The sequence below is a fragment of the Hyla sarda genome, chromosome 1, assembly GCF_029499605.1.
Source record: "Hyla sarda isolate aHylSar1 chromosome 1, aHylSar1.hap1, whole genome shotgun sequence".
Taxonomy (NCBI): Eukaryota; Metazoa; Chordata; class Amphibia; order Anura; family Hylidae; genus Hyla; species Hyla sarda.
The window spans coordinates 451,394,640-451,411,739 of record NC_079189.1 but is presented as its reverse complement, the minus strand read 5'-3'; the positions used below and the strand labels follow the sequence as shown (position 1 = coordinate 451,411,739).

The following is a 17,100-nucleotide window of genomic DNA, read 5'->3' as shown; positions in this document are numbered from 1 at the left end:
ACCCACAGGCGTCATCATCAGGGCATGTGATCCAGGGCCGCGCGTCCGAGAACACACAATGTAATGATAGCAAGTGTACTTGTGTGCGTAAACACAGTGGTTCTAAGTATTAAACGGAAGGCATGTGTAGTGAGGGCAAAAGTATTGTAAAACAAAGGTAGAGTATGCAGGCATGCGCAATAACTCTAAGTGTGAATAAAAAGCCATAGATTGTGTGGGCTAAAGTAAATGAATAAAGGAAAAGATAAAAAGAGCAAATATTGAAAAGAATCACAAAAAATATTGACAAAAGAAAATAAATGAAGGAAAAAAATAAGATAATTACAAAATGAAAGATAATAAATAATAAATAATGGGAAAATATCAATGAGTGTTTCCACATGTAGATAAATATGCTTGCACATATACAATAGCCATTTTGTACAAATATATTAGGTACAGGGCCCCAACACATACAGACAATGACACATGTACGGCACTATATGTCCTGACCTCCCAGAGGAGAATACCAACCAAGGACCTATATATTTGGGACCTAGAGGAAACCCTCTGCTGACACATCCAGATATTGGATGTAATCTGTTCTGGGGTAATCCAAGGGTGTACAGGTCACCTCCAATTGGGGGTTACAGAGTGCCACTGTCAGGATTCAGCAGGCGGGAGGTGGATCCTCTGTGTCAGAGAGAGATTGGCGTGGACCGTACCGGTGGACCGGTTCTAAGTTGCTACTGGTATTCACCAGAGCCCGCCGCAAAGCGGGATGGTCTTGCTGCGGTGGTAGCAACCAGGTCGTGTCCACCGGTAACGGCTCAACCTAACTGACTGCTGAGAGTGGCGTGGGACAGGAGGACTAGACAGAGGCGAGGTTAGTCGTAGCAGAAGGTCAAGGCAGGTGGCAAGGTTCGTAGTCAAGGGCAACGGCAGAAGGTCTGGTAACACTGGTAAGGCAAACACAGAAACGCTTTCACTAGGCACAAGGCAATAAGATCCGGCGATGCTGGGAAGGGGAAGTGAGGTATAAATAGGCATGGAACAGGGAAGCTAATTACACTGATTGGGCCAGGCACCAATTAGTGGTGCACTGGCCCTTTAAATCTTTGAGAGCTGGCGCGCGTGCGCCCTAGAGAGCGGAGCCGCGCGCGCCAGGACGTGACAGCTGGGGAAAGGGACAGGTGAGTAGATTGGGATGCGACCCGCGAGCGGGCACGTCCCGCTATGCGGATCGCATCCCCGCTGGCAGTGTCAGTGCAGCGCTCCCGGTCAGCGAGTCTGACCAGGGCGCTGCAGAGAGGAGAACGCCGCGAGCGCTCCGGGGAGGAGCAGGGACCCGGAGCGCTCGGTGTAACAGTACCCCCCCCCTTAGGTCTCCCCCTTTTTTTATCTGCTTGTCCCTTCATACGAGACGAGGCCATTGGGAGCGACTCTTGAGTCCTGGGTTACTTCATCTAGGGCAGGAGCTCCAGAAGAAGTGGGAATGGGGAGGGCGGGCAGAGGGTGAAGCTCGCCACGGGGCAGAGTGTTACCAGGAAGGGGGCTATGAGGAGGCAAGATCTCTGCTTGCTCTTTGCCGAAAATATCAGAAAAGCCCTGGTAAGCCTTGGGAGGGACCGGTAAGGGTGGAACCACAGGAGTTAGACAAGTGGGAGCAGATGTGAGGCATCGTTTGTGACAAGAAGGACCCCAGTTTTTGATCTCCCCGGTGGTCCAGTCAAGGGTGGGAGAATGACGTTGGAGCCATGGCAGACCGAGGAGGACTTCAGAGGTGCAGTTGGGCAGAACAAAAAATTAAAAATTTTCGTGATGCAGTCCAATGCTCAAAAGCAGGGGTTATGTGCGGTAACGCACAGTGCAGTCCAATTTTTCTCCGTTGACAGAGGAAATTTAGAGCGGCTTGACAGGACGGGTTACTGTGATGCTGAACCTATTAACAAAAGAGGCCAAAATAAAAAGCTGAGAAGGAGGAGTTGGCAGAAGGAGAAATCCGCACAGGCACAGTGAGACGTGGAGAAGCAGAATTCACACCAAGGGACGCCACTCCCACGTGAACAGGGTGCGTGCGTGTGTTTCTCAGACGCGGGGGACGAATAGGGCAGTCCACTAGGAAATGTTCGGTACTAGCGCAGTACAGACATAAATTTTTATCTCTGTGACGAGACCTCTCTTCATGGGTCAGGCGAGACCGATCCACTTGAATAGCCTCCTCGGCAGAAGGCACAGGGGTAGATTGCAAATGATTCTGGGAGAGAGGTGCCCAGAGATCAAGGTCCTTTTCCTGGCGGAGCTCCTGGTGTCTTTCAGAAAAACGCATGTCGATGCGAGTGGCCAAATGGATAAATTCAGACAGGTTAGCAAGAATTTCTCGTGCGGCCAGTACATCCTTGATGTTGCTGGATAAGCCTTTCTTGAAGGTCGCGCAGAGGGCCTCATTGTTCCAGGCTAGCTCTGAGGCGAGGGTACGAAACTGGATGGCGTATTCGCCTACGGAAGAACTTCCTTGGACTAGGTTCAGCAAAGCAGTCTCGGCAGAGACACTACGGACTTCAGCGAAGAAGGACTGGACAGTGGCAGGATCATTGCGGTCCCAGAGCGGTGTGGCCCATGACAAGGCCTTTCCAGACAGAAGACTAACTACGAAAGCCACCTTAGACCGTTCTGTGGGAAATTGGTCCGACAACATCTCCAAATGTAGGGAACATTGAGACAGGAAACCACGGCAGAGTTTAGAGTCCCCATCAAATTTGTCCGGCAGGGACAAGCGGAGGCTAGGAGCGGCCACTCGCTGCGGAGGGGGTGCAGGACCTGGTGGAGGAGATGGTTGCTGCTGTAGAGGCAGAAGCTGCTGTAGCATGGCGGACAACTGTGACAGTTGCTAGTGGTATTCACCAGAGCCCGCTGCAAAGCGGGATGGTCTTGCTGCGGCAGTAGCAACCAGGTCGTGTCCACCGGTAACGGCTCAACCTCACTGACTGCTGAGAGTGGCGTGGGACAGGAGGACTAGACAGAGGCGAGGTCAGACGTAGCAGAATGTCAAGGCAGGCGGCAAGGTTCGTAGTCAAGGGCAACGGCAGAAGGTCTGGTAACACTGGTAAGGCAAACACAGAAACGCTTTCACTAAGCACAAGGCAACAAGATCCGGTGATGCTGGGAAGGGGAAGTGAGGTATAAATAGCAGGGAAGCTAATTACACTGATTGGGCCAGGCACCAATTAGTGGTGCACTGGCCCTTTAAATCTTAGAGAGCTGGCGCGCGCGCGCCAGGAGGTGACAGCCGGGGAAGGGGACAGGTGAGTAGATTGGGATGCGACCCGCAAGCGGGCATCCCCGTCGGCAGTGTCAGTGCAGCGCTCCCGGTAAGCGAGTCTGACCGGGGCGCTGCAGAGAGGAGAATGCCGCGAGCGCTCCGGGGAGGAGCAGGGTTCCGGAGCGCTCGGCGTAACAGCCACCTCTTACATATGCACATTCATGCTGTGGGGATCGCACCTGGATATAATTCGTTAAGTATAAATGGTATTAAAACGGTGCACCATAAAGAATCTTGGAAATGAAGGTTTATATAAAGGGGAATTTTTTATTTTGAATGAACAAAATAAAATAAAAGGAAACTAGACATAATGAAAGAAAAAAGGTAACTGGATGAATATGTAAAAAACCTATACAATGAAAAGGTGAGGTGAAAGAAAAATTTATTGAGAAAAGAAAATAAGTGTATGTGTGTGTTATTACAAAAGTGAAATAAGTGGCCCACTTAACAAGCACGGAACAATCAACATAATAATTATACAAAAATCATAAAGTAAAAAAAATCTAAAAAGATGGTAATATGATGTTCAGGCTGTTCAGTCCCGCCTGGTTTCTTTATTACACTGCAAAAAAAGAGAAGAGAAACATATTGTAAATATGTGCAGATCACATTGCATAAAACTTCAAAAGCCGGTTGAGTGGCAGAATAACATATGGTCTAGATGTTATAAATCTGAGAGGTTATGGTGAAATAAACGTTAAGACCATTAGGTCTGAGGGATTGCAAATCGTATATCCACTTCAACTCTCTACGTTTTAACATGCTGATACGGGCACCTCCACGTTTCAGTGGAGAAATATGATCTACCAAGGTAAATCTGAGGTCATCTTCTGTATGTCCAGCATCCGAAAAATGTTTTTGCAACCGGTTAATCGGTGCGTTTTCTCCGGATGCTGTACCTATGCCGATTGATCCTGGTCTTGAAGTACCATGTGGTCTCTCCCACATAGAGGAGACCACATGAGCAGGTCAGGACATAGATCACATAGTCAGATGCGCACGTAAGATAATGTTTTAAACAATATTTCTTCTTGGTTTGAGGATGTACGAACACGGATCCCTTGTTCATATATCGGCAATTCACGCATTGGCGACAAGGGTAAGAGCCCTTGCCACAAACAGTGAGGTACTTTTGCGTGGAGGTCTTTAAAGAGACATTAGTATTGACAAGGCTGTCCTTGAGGTTAGGGGGATGTCTGTAGGAAAGTAGGGGACATTCCTGAAACTCTGGGATGTCAGGGAAACTGGACTTCAAGAGGTGCCAATACTTATTAAGGGCAGTGCCTATATTTTTGTTTGTTGAGTGTTGATTAAATGTTGACACAAATGGAATACGGGCCCTTGAAATTAGTTTTTTTTGGGGGATGTAGAAGTGTGTGGTGCTCAAGCGTCATTACTCTAGATTTTTCTGTTTGTAAAAGTCGTGTGAGGTATCCCCGTTTGGTGAAATTGTTCACCATTTTAGTAGAGTCAAGTTTATCTGGTGAATTAATGATTCGTTGTGCCCTAAGCATTTGACTGCCTGGGAGCGAACATATCATTGGGCGTGGATGGAAACTATCAAAATGGAACTGAATTACTATTTGTCTCCTTGACAAAAAGTTTGGTGGTAAGATGATCCTTATCAACCCGAACCAATGTGTCAAGGAAAGGGACAGAGGTGGTAGAAGCATTAAGAGTAAATTTGATATGTACGTTCACAGAATTCAGGTATGTGTGAAAAGCCTCCAGTTGGTTCATGTCTCCCCTCCAGACAAGGAACATATCATCGATGTATCTCCACCACCCCAGCAAAAGGCTGGAGTGGTGGGACACATAGACATGTGTTTCCTCCAACACCACCATGAACATGTTTGCATACGTGGGCGCCACGTTAATGCCCATGGCGGTGTCGGACATCTGGAGGTAAAGAGAATCATTAACCCCTTAGCGACCAAGGACGTATATTTACGTCCTTGGCCAACTCCCGCGATATAACGCGGGGTCACGCGGTGACCCCGCGTCATATCGGGTCGGTCCCGGCATGTATCTGAACCCGGGACCCGGGGCTAATAGCGCGCAGCAGCGATCGCGGTGCTGCACGCTATTAACCCTTTAGACACGGCATTTAAAGTTGAACGCTGCATCTAAAACTAAAGTAAAACCTTCCCGGCTGCACAGTGGGGCTGATCAGGACCACCGCAGTGAAAATGCGGTGTCCCGATCAGCTGGGATGCGGGCGGAGGTTCTCTTACCTTCCTCTGGCGTGTCCCTTCGGCGATTGATTGCTCCAAGCCTGAGATGCAGGCTTGAGCAATCGACCACCGATAACACTGATCAATGCAAAGCTATGACTTTGCAGTGAACAGTGCTGGCAATCAGTGTATGCAATGTTATAGCCCCCTATGGGAGCTATAACACTACAAAAAAAAAAAAGTGTAAAAAAAAGTTAACCCTTTCCTTAATAAAAGTTCAAATCACCCCCCTTTTCCCATAAAAAAACACCATGTAAATAAAAATAAATATAAACATATGTGGTATCGCCACGTCCGTAAATGTCTGAACTATAAAAATATATCATTAATTAAACCGCACGGTCAATGGCGTACGCGCAAAAATATTTTTGGTCGCTTTTATATCATGAATAAAAAGCGATCAAAAAGTCCGGTCAATACAAAAATGGTACCGCTAAAAACCTCAGATCATGGCGCAATAAATGAGCCCTCATACCGTCCCATATGCAGAAAAATAAAAATGTTTTATAGGGGTCAGAAGATGACAATTTTAAACGTATAAATTTCCGTGCATGTAGACGACAAAATCAAACCGATATAAGTAGGGTATCATTTTAATCATATGGACCTACAGAATAAATATCAAGTGTCATTTTCACTGAAAAATGTACTGCGTAGAAATAGAAGCCCCCAAAAGTTACAAAATGGCGTTTTTTGTTCAATTTCGTCGCACAATGATTTTTTTCTTCCATTTCGCTGTTGATTTTTGGGTAAAATGACTGATGTCACTCCAAAGTAGAATTGGTGGCGCAAAAAATAAGCCATCATATGGATCTTTAGGTGCAAAATTGAAAGGGTTATGATTTTTAAAAGGTGAGGAGGAAAAAACTAAAGTGCAAAATCCGAAAAACCCTGCGTCCTTGAGGGGTTAAAGGAATTAATTATTAAGCAGCACAAACTGCAATAATGAAATAATGAAGTCGGCCTTTTTGGTTGTGAAATCAGGGACCAGACTGGAAGGCACAGCCTGGACACCCCCATCGTGAGGGATGGAGGTGTACAGGCTGACAACGTCCAGTGTGGCTATGATGACACCAGGTGGTATTTTTAATTTAGCAATTTTGGTCAGAAAGTCAGTAGTATCACAGAGATATGACTAAGCATTTATGGCATATGGATGTAAAATTTGCTCCACAAAGATCGACAAGTTGGTGGTGATGGGCCCCCGTCCTGATACAATGGGTCTGCCTGGGGGTACACCAGTGATTTGTGGATCTTTGGGAGCAAATATAGCATAGGAATCACAGGATGTAGAACAAGTAAATAATTATACAGAATTTTCTTAATCAAACCCATTTCTAAAGCATCATCAAGTACAGCTTTGATTCTCCGGCTTATAGTCTGTGTAGGATCTCTACTTAATCGGAAATATGTGGACTTGTCGCTGAGTTTACGGTCAGCTTCACATATGTATTGTCCCCGATCCATGATCAGGGTGGCTCCACCCTTGTCTGCCGGTTTCATCACCAGATTGTGATCATGGATCAGGGAGTTCAATGCCTCACGTTGTTGAAAGGTTAAATTATTGTGATTGTACCAGTGGATTCTGGAATCTGTGCTATCTCCTGTTTCACTAGACTGCAGTAAATGTCAATAGTGCCGCACTGTAGTGGAGGAGAAAAGTTACTTGTTTTTAACTGAAAGTCAGAGAAAACAAAACCGTCTTGGAATGTATCATCAGAGGAAATATGGGATGGAACAAAAGTGTTATTAGAGATTAGGATTATGAAAAAAAATGGCTTTTAGCTTAAGCCTACGAAAAAATTGTATAAGTTCTAATTCAATTTGCTACGAATCAGTCCTATTGTGTGGACAGAAGCTAAGTCCTTTGGACAACAGATCAAGTTGAGAAGTGGATAAGGTAACAGATGATATATTTACCGTAGAAGGAGGAGAATTAATTTAATCGATTTTAAATTGAGCTTGGCTTGTGTCTACTTCTGCTTTTCTGTGAACGAGTTCTTGTGGCTCCGGTGATGTCTGTGGCCACCTTGACGGGTTGGTTTTCGTTTAAGTTGCGCCTAAAAAAGATTACTAATAGCATCGATCTCAGTCACAGTAGTGTTGGGCTGAGTGTCAGCCTTGTTAAGTCTCTTTTATCTTGCGAGGACATTTAGGTAAAGAAGTCAGATTATTCCAGGAGTACATGCAACCTGCTGTATAATCTAAAAGGTCCTGATGCCATTTGTGGCATTTGGAGGTTTCCAGTTCATCTCTCAATTTGTCCAGATATGTGGTCTGTTTTGCAGCCAGAGCGTCAAAAGTCTCTTTTTTAGCAGATGCTAATGATTCCTCAACAGTAGCTAGACGTGTGGTAGTGGAAGAGATATCACATTGAAGGAATTCCATATTGAGTAAAAGTAACTCAAATGAGTATCTGTTGAATATTGGTTCATATTTAGCACGATAGTCTAGGTCAGTAGAATAAACATTTTCCCGAGGCTGGAACCAAAGTCCTCTGGGGATATGTTGGGGTTTATAGTACTCATTCAAAGTCACCAGATGGAGTTGAAGTGAAAGTAGGCGTTATATATAAAAAGGGCAAGTATTCTCCTTAGGGAGGAGCACTGCTTCCGGTGTAAAACAGAGATTCAAAAAGGTCATTAGCACTCCGCGGGCTTTCTGGGTAAGGAATATGCAAAGGAGCTCATCACATCACCTTCTCAGGTAGCATGCCCTAAGATCATCTCTTGCTCCAGTTTCGAAGTCTCAGAAACTGATTGGGATTTATGCCAAGCCAGAATTCTCCCCAGAAGGGAAGAAGACCCATCTGCAGACAGCTGTTTCGGGGTGCTTTCCCCTCTTCAGTACAGAGCAGGATGTTCTGGCTTTGCTGAGGTGAGAGGCCTGTGACTAGCTAAAAGAGGCAAGTATTCTCCTTAGGGAGGAGCACCGCTTCCGGTGTAGAATGGAGATTCAAAAAGGCCATTAGCACTTCGCGGGCTTTCCTTACCTAGAAAAAACACATTTTTCAAATCAACTGGTGCCAGAAAGTTAAACAGATTTGTAAATTACTTCTATTTAAAAATCTTAATAATTCCAGTACTTATCAGCTGCTGTATTCTACAAAGGAAGTTGTGTTTCTTTCTGGAGTTCTTTTCCATCTGACCACAGTGCTCTCTGCTGACACCTCGGTCCATCCTGCTCTGGACAGTTCCTGATATGGACAGAGGTGTCTGCAGAGAGCACTCTGGTCAAACAGAAAAGAACTCCAGAAAGAAATACAATATCCTTTGCAGTATACAGCAGCTAAGTACTGGAAGGATTAAGATTTTCTAATTGAAGTACAATTTTTTTTTAAGTTTCTGGCACCATTTGATTTGAAAAAAAGTTTTCCACCGGAGTACCCCTTTAAATCACTTCCCTGTCTGCTGGCTAGGTCAGCTAGGGAAATACACTCATTCATTACCTGTAACCCTGCCTGAGTGTAACAATACATATATCATACATACACACACACACATCATATATACACCCGCCGCCATACATACAAACACCATACACAGCTGGCTTGTGTATGATGGTTGGTTGATTTATCACGTTTGTAAGGTCATGGTTGCAGCCATTTGTAGTTTGCAATGCAACTCCATTCACTCAGACTAGATGAGATGCAGCATGAATCTGAAGAGCATGATAGGACAATTAACTTAATTAACTTAAGTACACAACCTTATTCTAAGGTATAAGACTAAAACCTGAGTGTCCATAGCCATTTAATGTGTGACCTATTAAAGCATATGGAAGTCTTAGGGTATGTTCACACTGCGGAATATCCGTGGGGAATTCCACCGGAACCGCTTGGACATTCCACTGCAGCAGATTCTCACTGTTCACATGGTGGAATTTCCGCGGTAGATGTTTCTGTCACGAAAATCCTGATTCCGGTAACCACAAAAAGAATAGACGTCTTTTCTTTCTACGGATTTTGCACAGAAATGCATCAGACGGCGCATTTTCAATCTGTCCTAGCGGCTGCCTCATGAGGCAAATGTACGAAATGTCAGCATGTTTTCCGCGTGGACATTTTGCACATTTTAGACCATGTGAGATCCCATTCTCTGGACCTTCCTCTATGTGCCGGAAAGGAGAGCAGCTCTGTAAGAGTGACTTCTGCTCTGGCACTCTTGCAAATGCAAACAATATATTGATGGTCATTCATTTGAAAGGCCCCTATGTAATGTACGAAATGTCAGAACATGTTTTCCGCATGGACATTCTGCACATTTTAGACCATGTGAGATCCCATTCTCTGGACCTTCCTCTATGTGCCGGAAAGGAGAGCAGCTCTGTAAGAGTCTAGGCTGAGAGTAGCTGGGCAGGCACTATTGCTGGGCTGCTAGGGGTTAATGGGATAGAGGTAATCTGCTATAAGGAAGGATTGTTCGTGGTGCAGGGATGTGTGAAAAGTGACTGACCGGGGGTGCAGATCCAGACATAGACTGTAGCATATGCGATACTTAGAAGAAACAGAAGATCGCACTCACTCGGTAATTAAAACGTCCTCTTTATTCGGTAACTTCTAAAACATTTCCAGATGGGGGTAGAGAGATGCGGTCAGCATAAGCTGACTGACCAGCCGAGGCAGCGCTCCTTTCGCGGTTCCGCCCGCTTTCTCAAGCCTCTCAAGAGGCTTGAGAAAGCGGGCGGAACCGCGAAAGGAGCACTGCCTCACCTCGGCCGGTCAGTCGGCTTATGCTGACTGCATCTCTCTACCCCCATCTGGAAATGTTTTATAAATTACTGAATAAAGAGTACGTTTTAATTACCGAGCTCTGTAAGAGTGACTTCTGCTCTTGCACTCTTGCAAATGCATATAATATATTGATGGCCTTTCATTTCATAATGTACAAAATGTCAGAACATGTTTTCCGCATGGACATTCTCTGGACCTTCTTCTATGTGCCAAAAAAGGAGAGCAGCTCTGCAAATGCATACAATATACTGTATTGGTGGTCATTCCTTTGAAAGGCCACTATTTAATGCGACATGTCACCTGCCACAAAGTTATGCATAGATGCCGTTTCTTTCAAAGATATCTGATTGCTGGGGGGGGAGAGAAGCTAGACCTGTTGTGAAAAGACATTTTAATTTTCTTCATGAGCCAGCCTCTTTATTCATTTCACAAATAACATTTGGATTGCAAGTTATATATGCATGTTTTTGCATGTGTACAGATTATAAAATATTTTTCAAAAATAATTTACTGTCAGTATTTGAGGTCAGATGTAAATAAATAGCTGCACTACATGTTTAACAAGATCAAACAGTCTGTGTGAATGATTTATAATGAGAATGAACATAAAATAAAAGTCATCGTTGGAAATTTCTCATCTTTGCACATTAATCATTTTCTAATTAAGTCTTTACTTTGATGTATGTGGATATAAATATCATTAGGCACATATAGTGTTTGTCATAGTTCTGATAACTGTAGCAAGAAAGCTTTGATAAGGCACTACTGACCACTGTGCTGTTTACGTGATGGTGTTGTTTCTTCAAAGTAGTTGAGAAATATGGGAGACATCATCAGGACACTTGTCTGAATAGTAAGTGATTTTACAGAAATGTTGTTCACGTACTGTATATTCACATTGTCGTCTATGTGAATAAACATTCATCTAATATGGTATGCATGTATGGGTGCATTACCTTTTATTACACAATTCAGTGACTGGCTGATTGCCAGTATAAAACACTGGACCTCCTGGCCCAATAATTTTTTTATATACTGTAGAATGGACATTGTTCTACCCCCCTCCCCTCCCAGGATAACCCCTTCAATTCTATGTATTCTGACCTTTGCCTAGTTTGTGACCACTCTTATACTTACTGAATCTGTACTCTCACCGGTACCAACTTGCCTTTTTGACTCTGATTTTACATTTGCATATGCATTACCTGTCTGTCTTTTTGCTGTGCTGTTGCTAGTTAACCCTTTTGTTCCCTGACCTTTTCCTGGCATCTGTACTGTGGTTGTTTATCTCTTTGATTCTGCTTCGCCCAGCACTTTAGTAGTGTAGGGACCCACACCGTGGTTGGTGATACCCTATTAGGAAGGTGGGCACCCCAAAAGGTATAGACAGAGTTCTGGTTGCACTCAGGGCTGCACTTATCCCTGCCTGATGTGACACACGACTTTGACAATATCTTAAGATGTGACACACGAATTTGACAAAATCTTAAGAATGTCTTAAGAATTAACTTAGTATTACTGCAGTATTAGTGCCCTGCTGTTTTAGTTTCTCATGCTTTTTTATTGCAATCAGTAGCAGCTTTGATTTTTGAACCTTTCACCACCTTATCTTAACCCCTACAGGACCCATGACGTAACGTTATGTCCCGACACCCTGGGTCTTAAGGACCAAGGATGTACAGTTACGTCATGGGCAGTTCTGGTCCCCGCCGTGTGCCGGGCGGGGATCGGACCGGGATGCCTGCTGAAATCATTCAGCAGGCATCCCGTGCAAATGCCCAGGGGGGTCATTAGACCCTCCCATGTCGGTGATCGCCGCAAGTCGCATGTGAATTCACACATGCGATTTGCGGCTATTCCGGCGATGCGGGTCACGTGTGACCCAGAGATACAAGGTGATCGGGGGTGTATGATACACCCCCTATCACCCACTGTATCTATGGGGAGGTGGCGATTTCACCCCCCCCCAGGATCGCTGCTATCGGCAGGATCGTCCAGCCAAAAGCAACTGGCAGGGGAGGAGTTAACAGCATCCTCCTGCAGCTCGCTCGGCTGGCTGGGTTCAGTCAGCAGTCAGAGCTGCTGGAGGAAGCCGGGGACCCCCCCTCTGCCGAGATCGAAGCCCCCAGAGAAGAAAAGAAGCCCCCCCATAGATCAGGGAAAGCATACAGCCCAGGGAAAGGTAGGGTAAATAGTAAAAAATAAAAAATAAAAAAAATTCCCCCCCTGACCCCCTAATAGGTCCCCAAGGGTCTTCTGCAGTCTTTCAGTGTGACCTGGGCCCTATTAGGGGTTCAGGGCGCTGCATTAGCCCCCCCATTTTTTTTGGCTGCAGCATTTTTCCCCCCCATATAACGGTGTGTGATTTCTAATCACACACCGTTATATATAGTATACACCAAGCACACACAGTACATAACGCCCCCCCCCCCCCTCCGTACAAAAAAGGAGATGGCTCACCGGGCATTTTCGGTAGCAGAGGCATACGCTTTTCTTGCCTCCGACTCCGAATCTGTCAGTGAGGACGATGAAGATCCAACATTTCTGTGTTCTTCATTGTCCTCCTCATCATCTAGTAGTGATGATGAGCCCCCTGCACAGCGGCGGAGACGCCACCAAGCGAGGCCACGCACCCCCCATGATAGTGGCCCAGTGGCCGGCACTAGTGCGAGTGGTGATGCCGCTCGTACTAGGAGTCCGACCCCCCAGACAAGTTTACCTGAGCCCCCTTCCGGTGAACCTGTCTGGAGACCTCCAGAGGGTTATCAGCCACGGGTTCCGGAGTTTGTTGGCGACTCCAGAATCCGGATTGACAATTCTGTATTCACTGAAATTGACTATTTCAGTTATTTTTTCAGTGACAGTTTTGTCAATCACATGGTGGAGCAGACGAATCTGTACGCCAGGCAGTTCATCGCCGCCCACCCTGATTCTTTTTTGGCCAGGTCCAATGAATGGTGCGCCATTGATCCGGCAGAAATGGGGACATTTTGGGGCCTCTTGCTGCATATGGGCCTGGTCAAAAAGCCCAGTGTCAGACAGTACTGGAGTGGAGACATCCTATACCAGTGTTACGCCGAGCGCTCCGGGTCCCTGCTCCTCCCCGGAGCACTCGCGGCGTTCACCTTCTCGCAGCGCCCCAGTCAGACCCGCTGACCGGGAGCGCTGCATCAATGTTACCGGCGGGGACTGTTCCCCGACAGCTCAGTCCTGGCGCGCGCGGCCCCACTCCCTAGGGCGCGCGCGCGCCGGCTCTCTGCGATTTAAAGGGCCAGTGCGCCACTGATTGGCGCCTGGCTCAATCAGTGCTCACACCTGTGCCCTCGCTATAAAACCTCACTTCCCCTTCCCAGCATTGCCGGATCTTGTTGCCTCAGTGCCAGTGAAAGCGTTCCTGTGTATGTCTCAAGCCAGTGTTCCAGATCCTCTGCCGTTGCCCCTGACTACGATCCTTGCTGCCTGCTCTGACCTTCTGCTACATCCGACCTTGCTCTTGCCTAATCCCTTGTACCGCGCCTGTCTCAGCCGTCAGTTGGGGTTGAGTCGATATCGGGTGGAACGACCTGGGGGTTACCTGCCGCTGCAAGTCCATCCCGCTTTGCGGCGGGCTCTGGTGAAAACCAGTAACCCCTTAGACTCCGTTCCCCTGGTACGGCCCACGTCATCACCCCACTGACACAGAGGATCCACCACCAGTATCCTCACAGTATCCGGATCCTGACAACCAGACCCCGCTTTACAGTATGGTCATAGTTACATAGTTACATAGTTACATAGTTAGTATGGTTGAAAAAAGACATACGTCCATCAAGTCCAACCAGTGGATTGAAGGGAAGGATGTAAGGGGATAAGGGAAAGGGATGTAGTTTTATAATTCTGCATAAGCTTTAATGTTATTTTGTTCCAGGAATGTATCTAACCCTGTTTTAAAGCTGTTAATTGTTCCTGCTGTGACCAGTTCCTGAGGTAGACCGTTCCATAAATTCACAGTCCTCATGGTAAAGAAGGCGTGCCGCCCCTTTAGACTAAACCTTTTCTTCTCCAGACGGAGGGACTGCCCCCTCGTCCTTTGGGGGGGTTTAACCTGGAACAGTTTTTCTCCATATTTTTTGTATGGGCCATTAATATACTTATATACGTTTATCATATCCCCCCTTAAACGTCTCTTCTCAAGACTAAACAATTGTAACTCCTTTAATCGCTCCTCATAGCTAAGATGTTCCATGCCCCATATTAGTTTAGTCGCGCGTCTCTGCACCCTTTCCAACTCTGCAGTGTCCCTTTTATGAACAGGCGACCAAAACTGAACAGCATATTCCAGGTGAGGCCGTACCAATGCTTTATAAAGGGGGAGTATTATGTCCCTGTCCCTTGAGTCCATGCCTCTTTTGATACATGACAATATCCTGCTGGCTTTGGAAGCAGCAGCCTGACATTGCATGCTATTTTGTAGTCTGTGATCTACAAGTACACCCAGATCCTTCTCTACCAGTGACTCTGCCAGTTTAATCCCCCCTAAGACATACGACGCATGCAGGTTATTAGTACCCAGATGCATAACTTTACATTTATCCACATTGAACCTCATTTGCCAAGTGGATGCCCAGACACTTAGTCTATCCAAGTCATCTTGTAACTTATGCACATCCTCTATAGACTGTACCGTGCTACAAAGCTTGGTGTCATCTGCAAAGATAGAAACAGAGCTGTTAATACCATCCTCTATATCATTGATAAATAAATTAAACAGCAGCGGGCCCAGTACTGAACCTTGGGGTACACCACTAATAACCGGGGACCAATCAGAGTACGAATCATTTACCACCACTCTCTGGGTACGATCCATGAGCCAGTGTTCAATCCAGTTACAAACTAAAGTTTCCAAGCCCAAGGACCTTAACTTACCTGTCAGATGTCTGTGAGGGACAGTATCAAACGCTTTGGCAAAATCCAGAAACACTATATCCACAGCCATTCCTCTGTCAAGGCTTCTACTCACCTCTTCATAAAAGCAAATTAGGTTGGTTTGACAACTTCTTTCCTTAGTAAACCCATGCTGGCTATCACTTATAATACTATAATCCCCTATGTATTCCTGTATGTAATCCCTTATAAGTCCTTCAAACAATTTACCCACAATGCACGTTAGACTTACCGGTCTATAATTGCCTGGCGAAGACCTAGAGCCCTTCTTGAAGATTGGTACCACATTAGCCTTGCGCCAGTCCCTTGGCACAATACCAGACACCAGAGAATCTCAAAATATCATGAACAAGGGTACAGATATTACTGAACTTACCTCTCTAAGAACTCTTGGGTGTAGTCCATCCGGCCCTGGAGATTTGCTTACATTTACTTTACTTAACTTACCTTGTACCATCTCTACATTAAGCCAGTTCAATACATTATATGATGTGTTACCAGCACTGACCTGGCCAATGTCAGCTCCTTCTTCCATAGTATATACAGAACTAAAGAACCCATTCAGTAGCTCCGACCTTCTCTTGATCGCCCGTGACAACCTCCCCATTATCATTATTAAGGGGTCCTACATGCTCTGTCCTTGTTTTTTTTGTATTTATATATCTAAAAAAATATTTAGGATTAGTTTTGCTTTCTTCGGCCACCTGTCTCTCATTTTGAATTTTTGCTGTTTTTATTACATTTTTACAGATTTTATTAAGCTCCTTGTACTGTTTAAATGTTATAGCTGACCCATCAGATTTGTATTTTTGAAGGCTATTTTTTTGTTGTTTATTGGTCTTTTAACCTCATTTGTCAGCCATGTAGGATTTAGTTTTAATCGTTTATATTTGTTCCCCTTTGGTATATATTTAGCTGTATAGTTATTTAGAGTTGATTTAAAGATGTCCCATTTACCTTCTGTATCAGTATTTGAGAACACCTCCCCCCAGTCTATGTCCTGTAGTGCAGCCCTCAACCCAGGGAAGTTTGCCTTTTTAAAGTTATATGTTTTTGCTTTCCCCGTCTGTCTTTGTTTTCTACATTTTAAGTCAAAAGTAACTATATTGTGGTCGCTATTACCAAGGTTTTCCCTCACAGTTACATTACCAACCAGCTCTGCGTTGTTGGAAATGATCAGATCCAACAAGGCATCACTTCTTGTTGGGTCCTCCACAAACTGGCCCATAAAATTATCCTGCAATAAATTTAGGAATTTTCTCCCCTTTGTAGTTTTAGCCAACCCCCGGCCCCAATCTATATCTGGATAGTTAAAATCTCCCATTATTACCACTGTACCTGCCCAGGCGGCCCTCTCTATTTGTTTATACAGCCGACCTTCTATCTCTTCAGTGATATTAGGGGGTCTGTAGATTACACCAAATATTATTTTTTCAGTATTTCCCTCCTTTTGTAATTCTACCCACAGTGATTCCACCTCCTCAGAATCATCACACACTATGGCATCGTTCACATTGACTTTCATACCACTTCTTACATACAGACAGACTCCACCACCTTTTCTGTTCATTCTATCCTTGCGAAACAATGTACATCCCTGCAGATTAACGGCCCAGTCATGCGAGGAGTCCAGCCATGTCTCAGTGACCCCAACTATATCAATATGTTCCTCCAGTATCAAGGCCTCAAGCTCCCCCATTTTATTTGCTAGGCTTCTGGCATTTGTGAACATACACTTTACATTTCCATTAAGTTTTACACATATAGTCTCACTAATGGGATTTTCAGAGTTATTGGGGTTAATGTCATTTTTTGAGTTATAAGGGCTAATTGTACTATTTAAGTTATTGGGGCTAATGGGATTTTTTGAGTTATTGGGTCTAATGTTATTATTTAAGTTATTGGGGCTA

General features: G+C 45.2%; 1 long non-coding RNA gene across 1 annotated transcript in view; it reads right to left on the bottom strand.

Annotated features, from left to right (window-relative positions):
• Positions 1-3,449: 3,449 nt before the first annotated feature.
• Positions 3,450-17,100, bottom strand: part of LOC130283891 (uncharacterized) — an 89,529-nt gene continuing 75,878 nt past the window's right edge. Inside the window, exon 3 of the long non-coding RNA XR_008846875.1 lies at positions 3,450-3,863. This is a non-coding gene — a long non-coding RNA (uncharacterized LOC130283891). The remainder of the gene's footprint in view (positions 3,864-17,100) is intronic.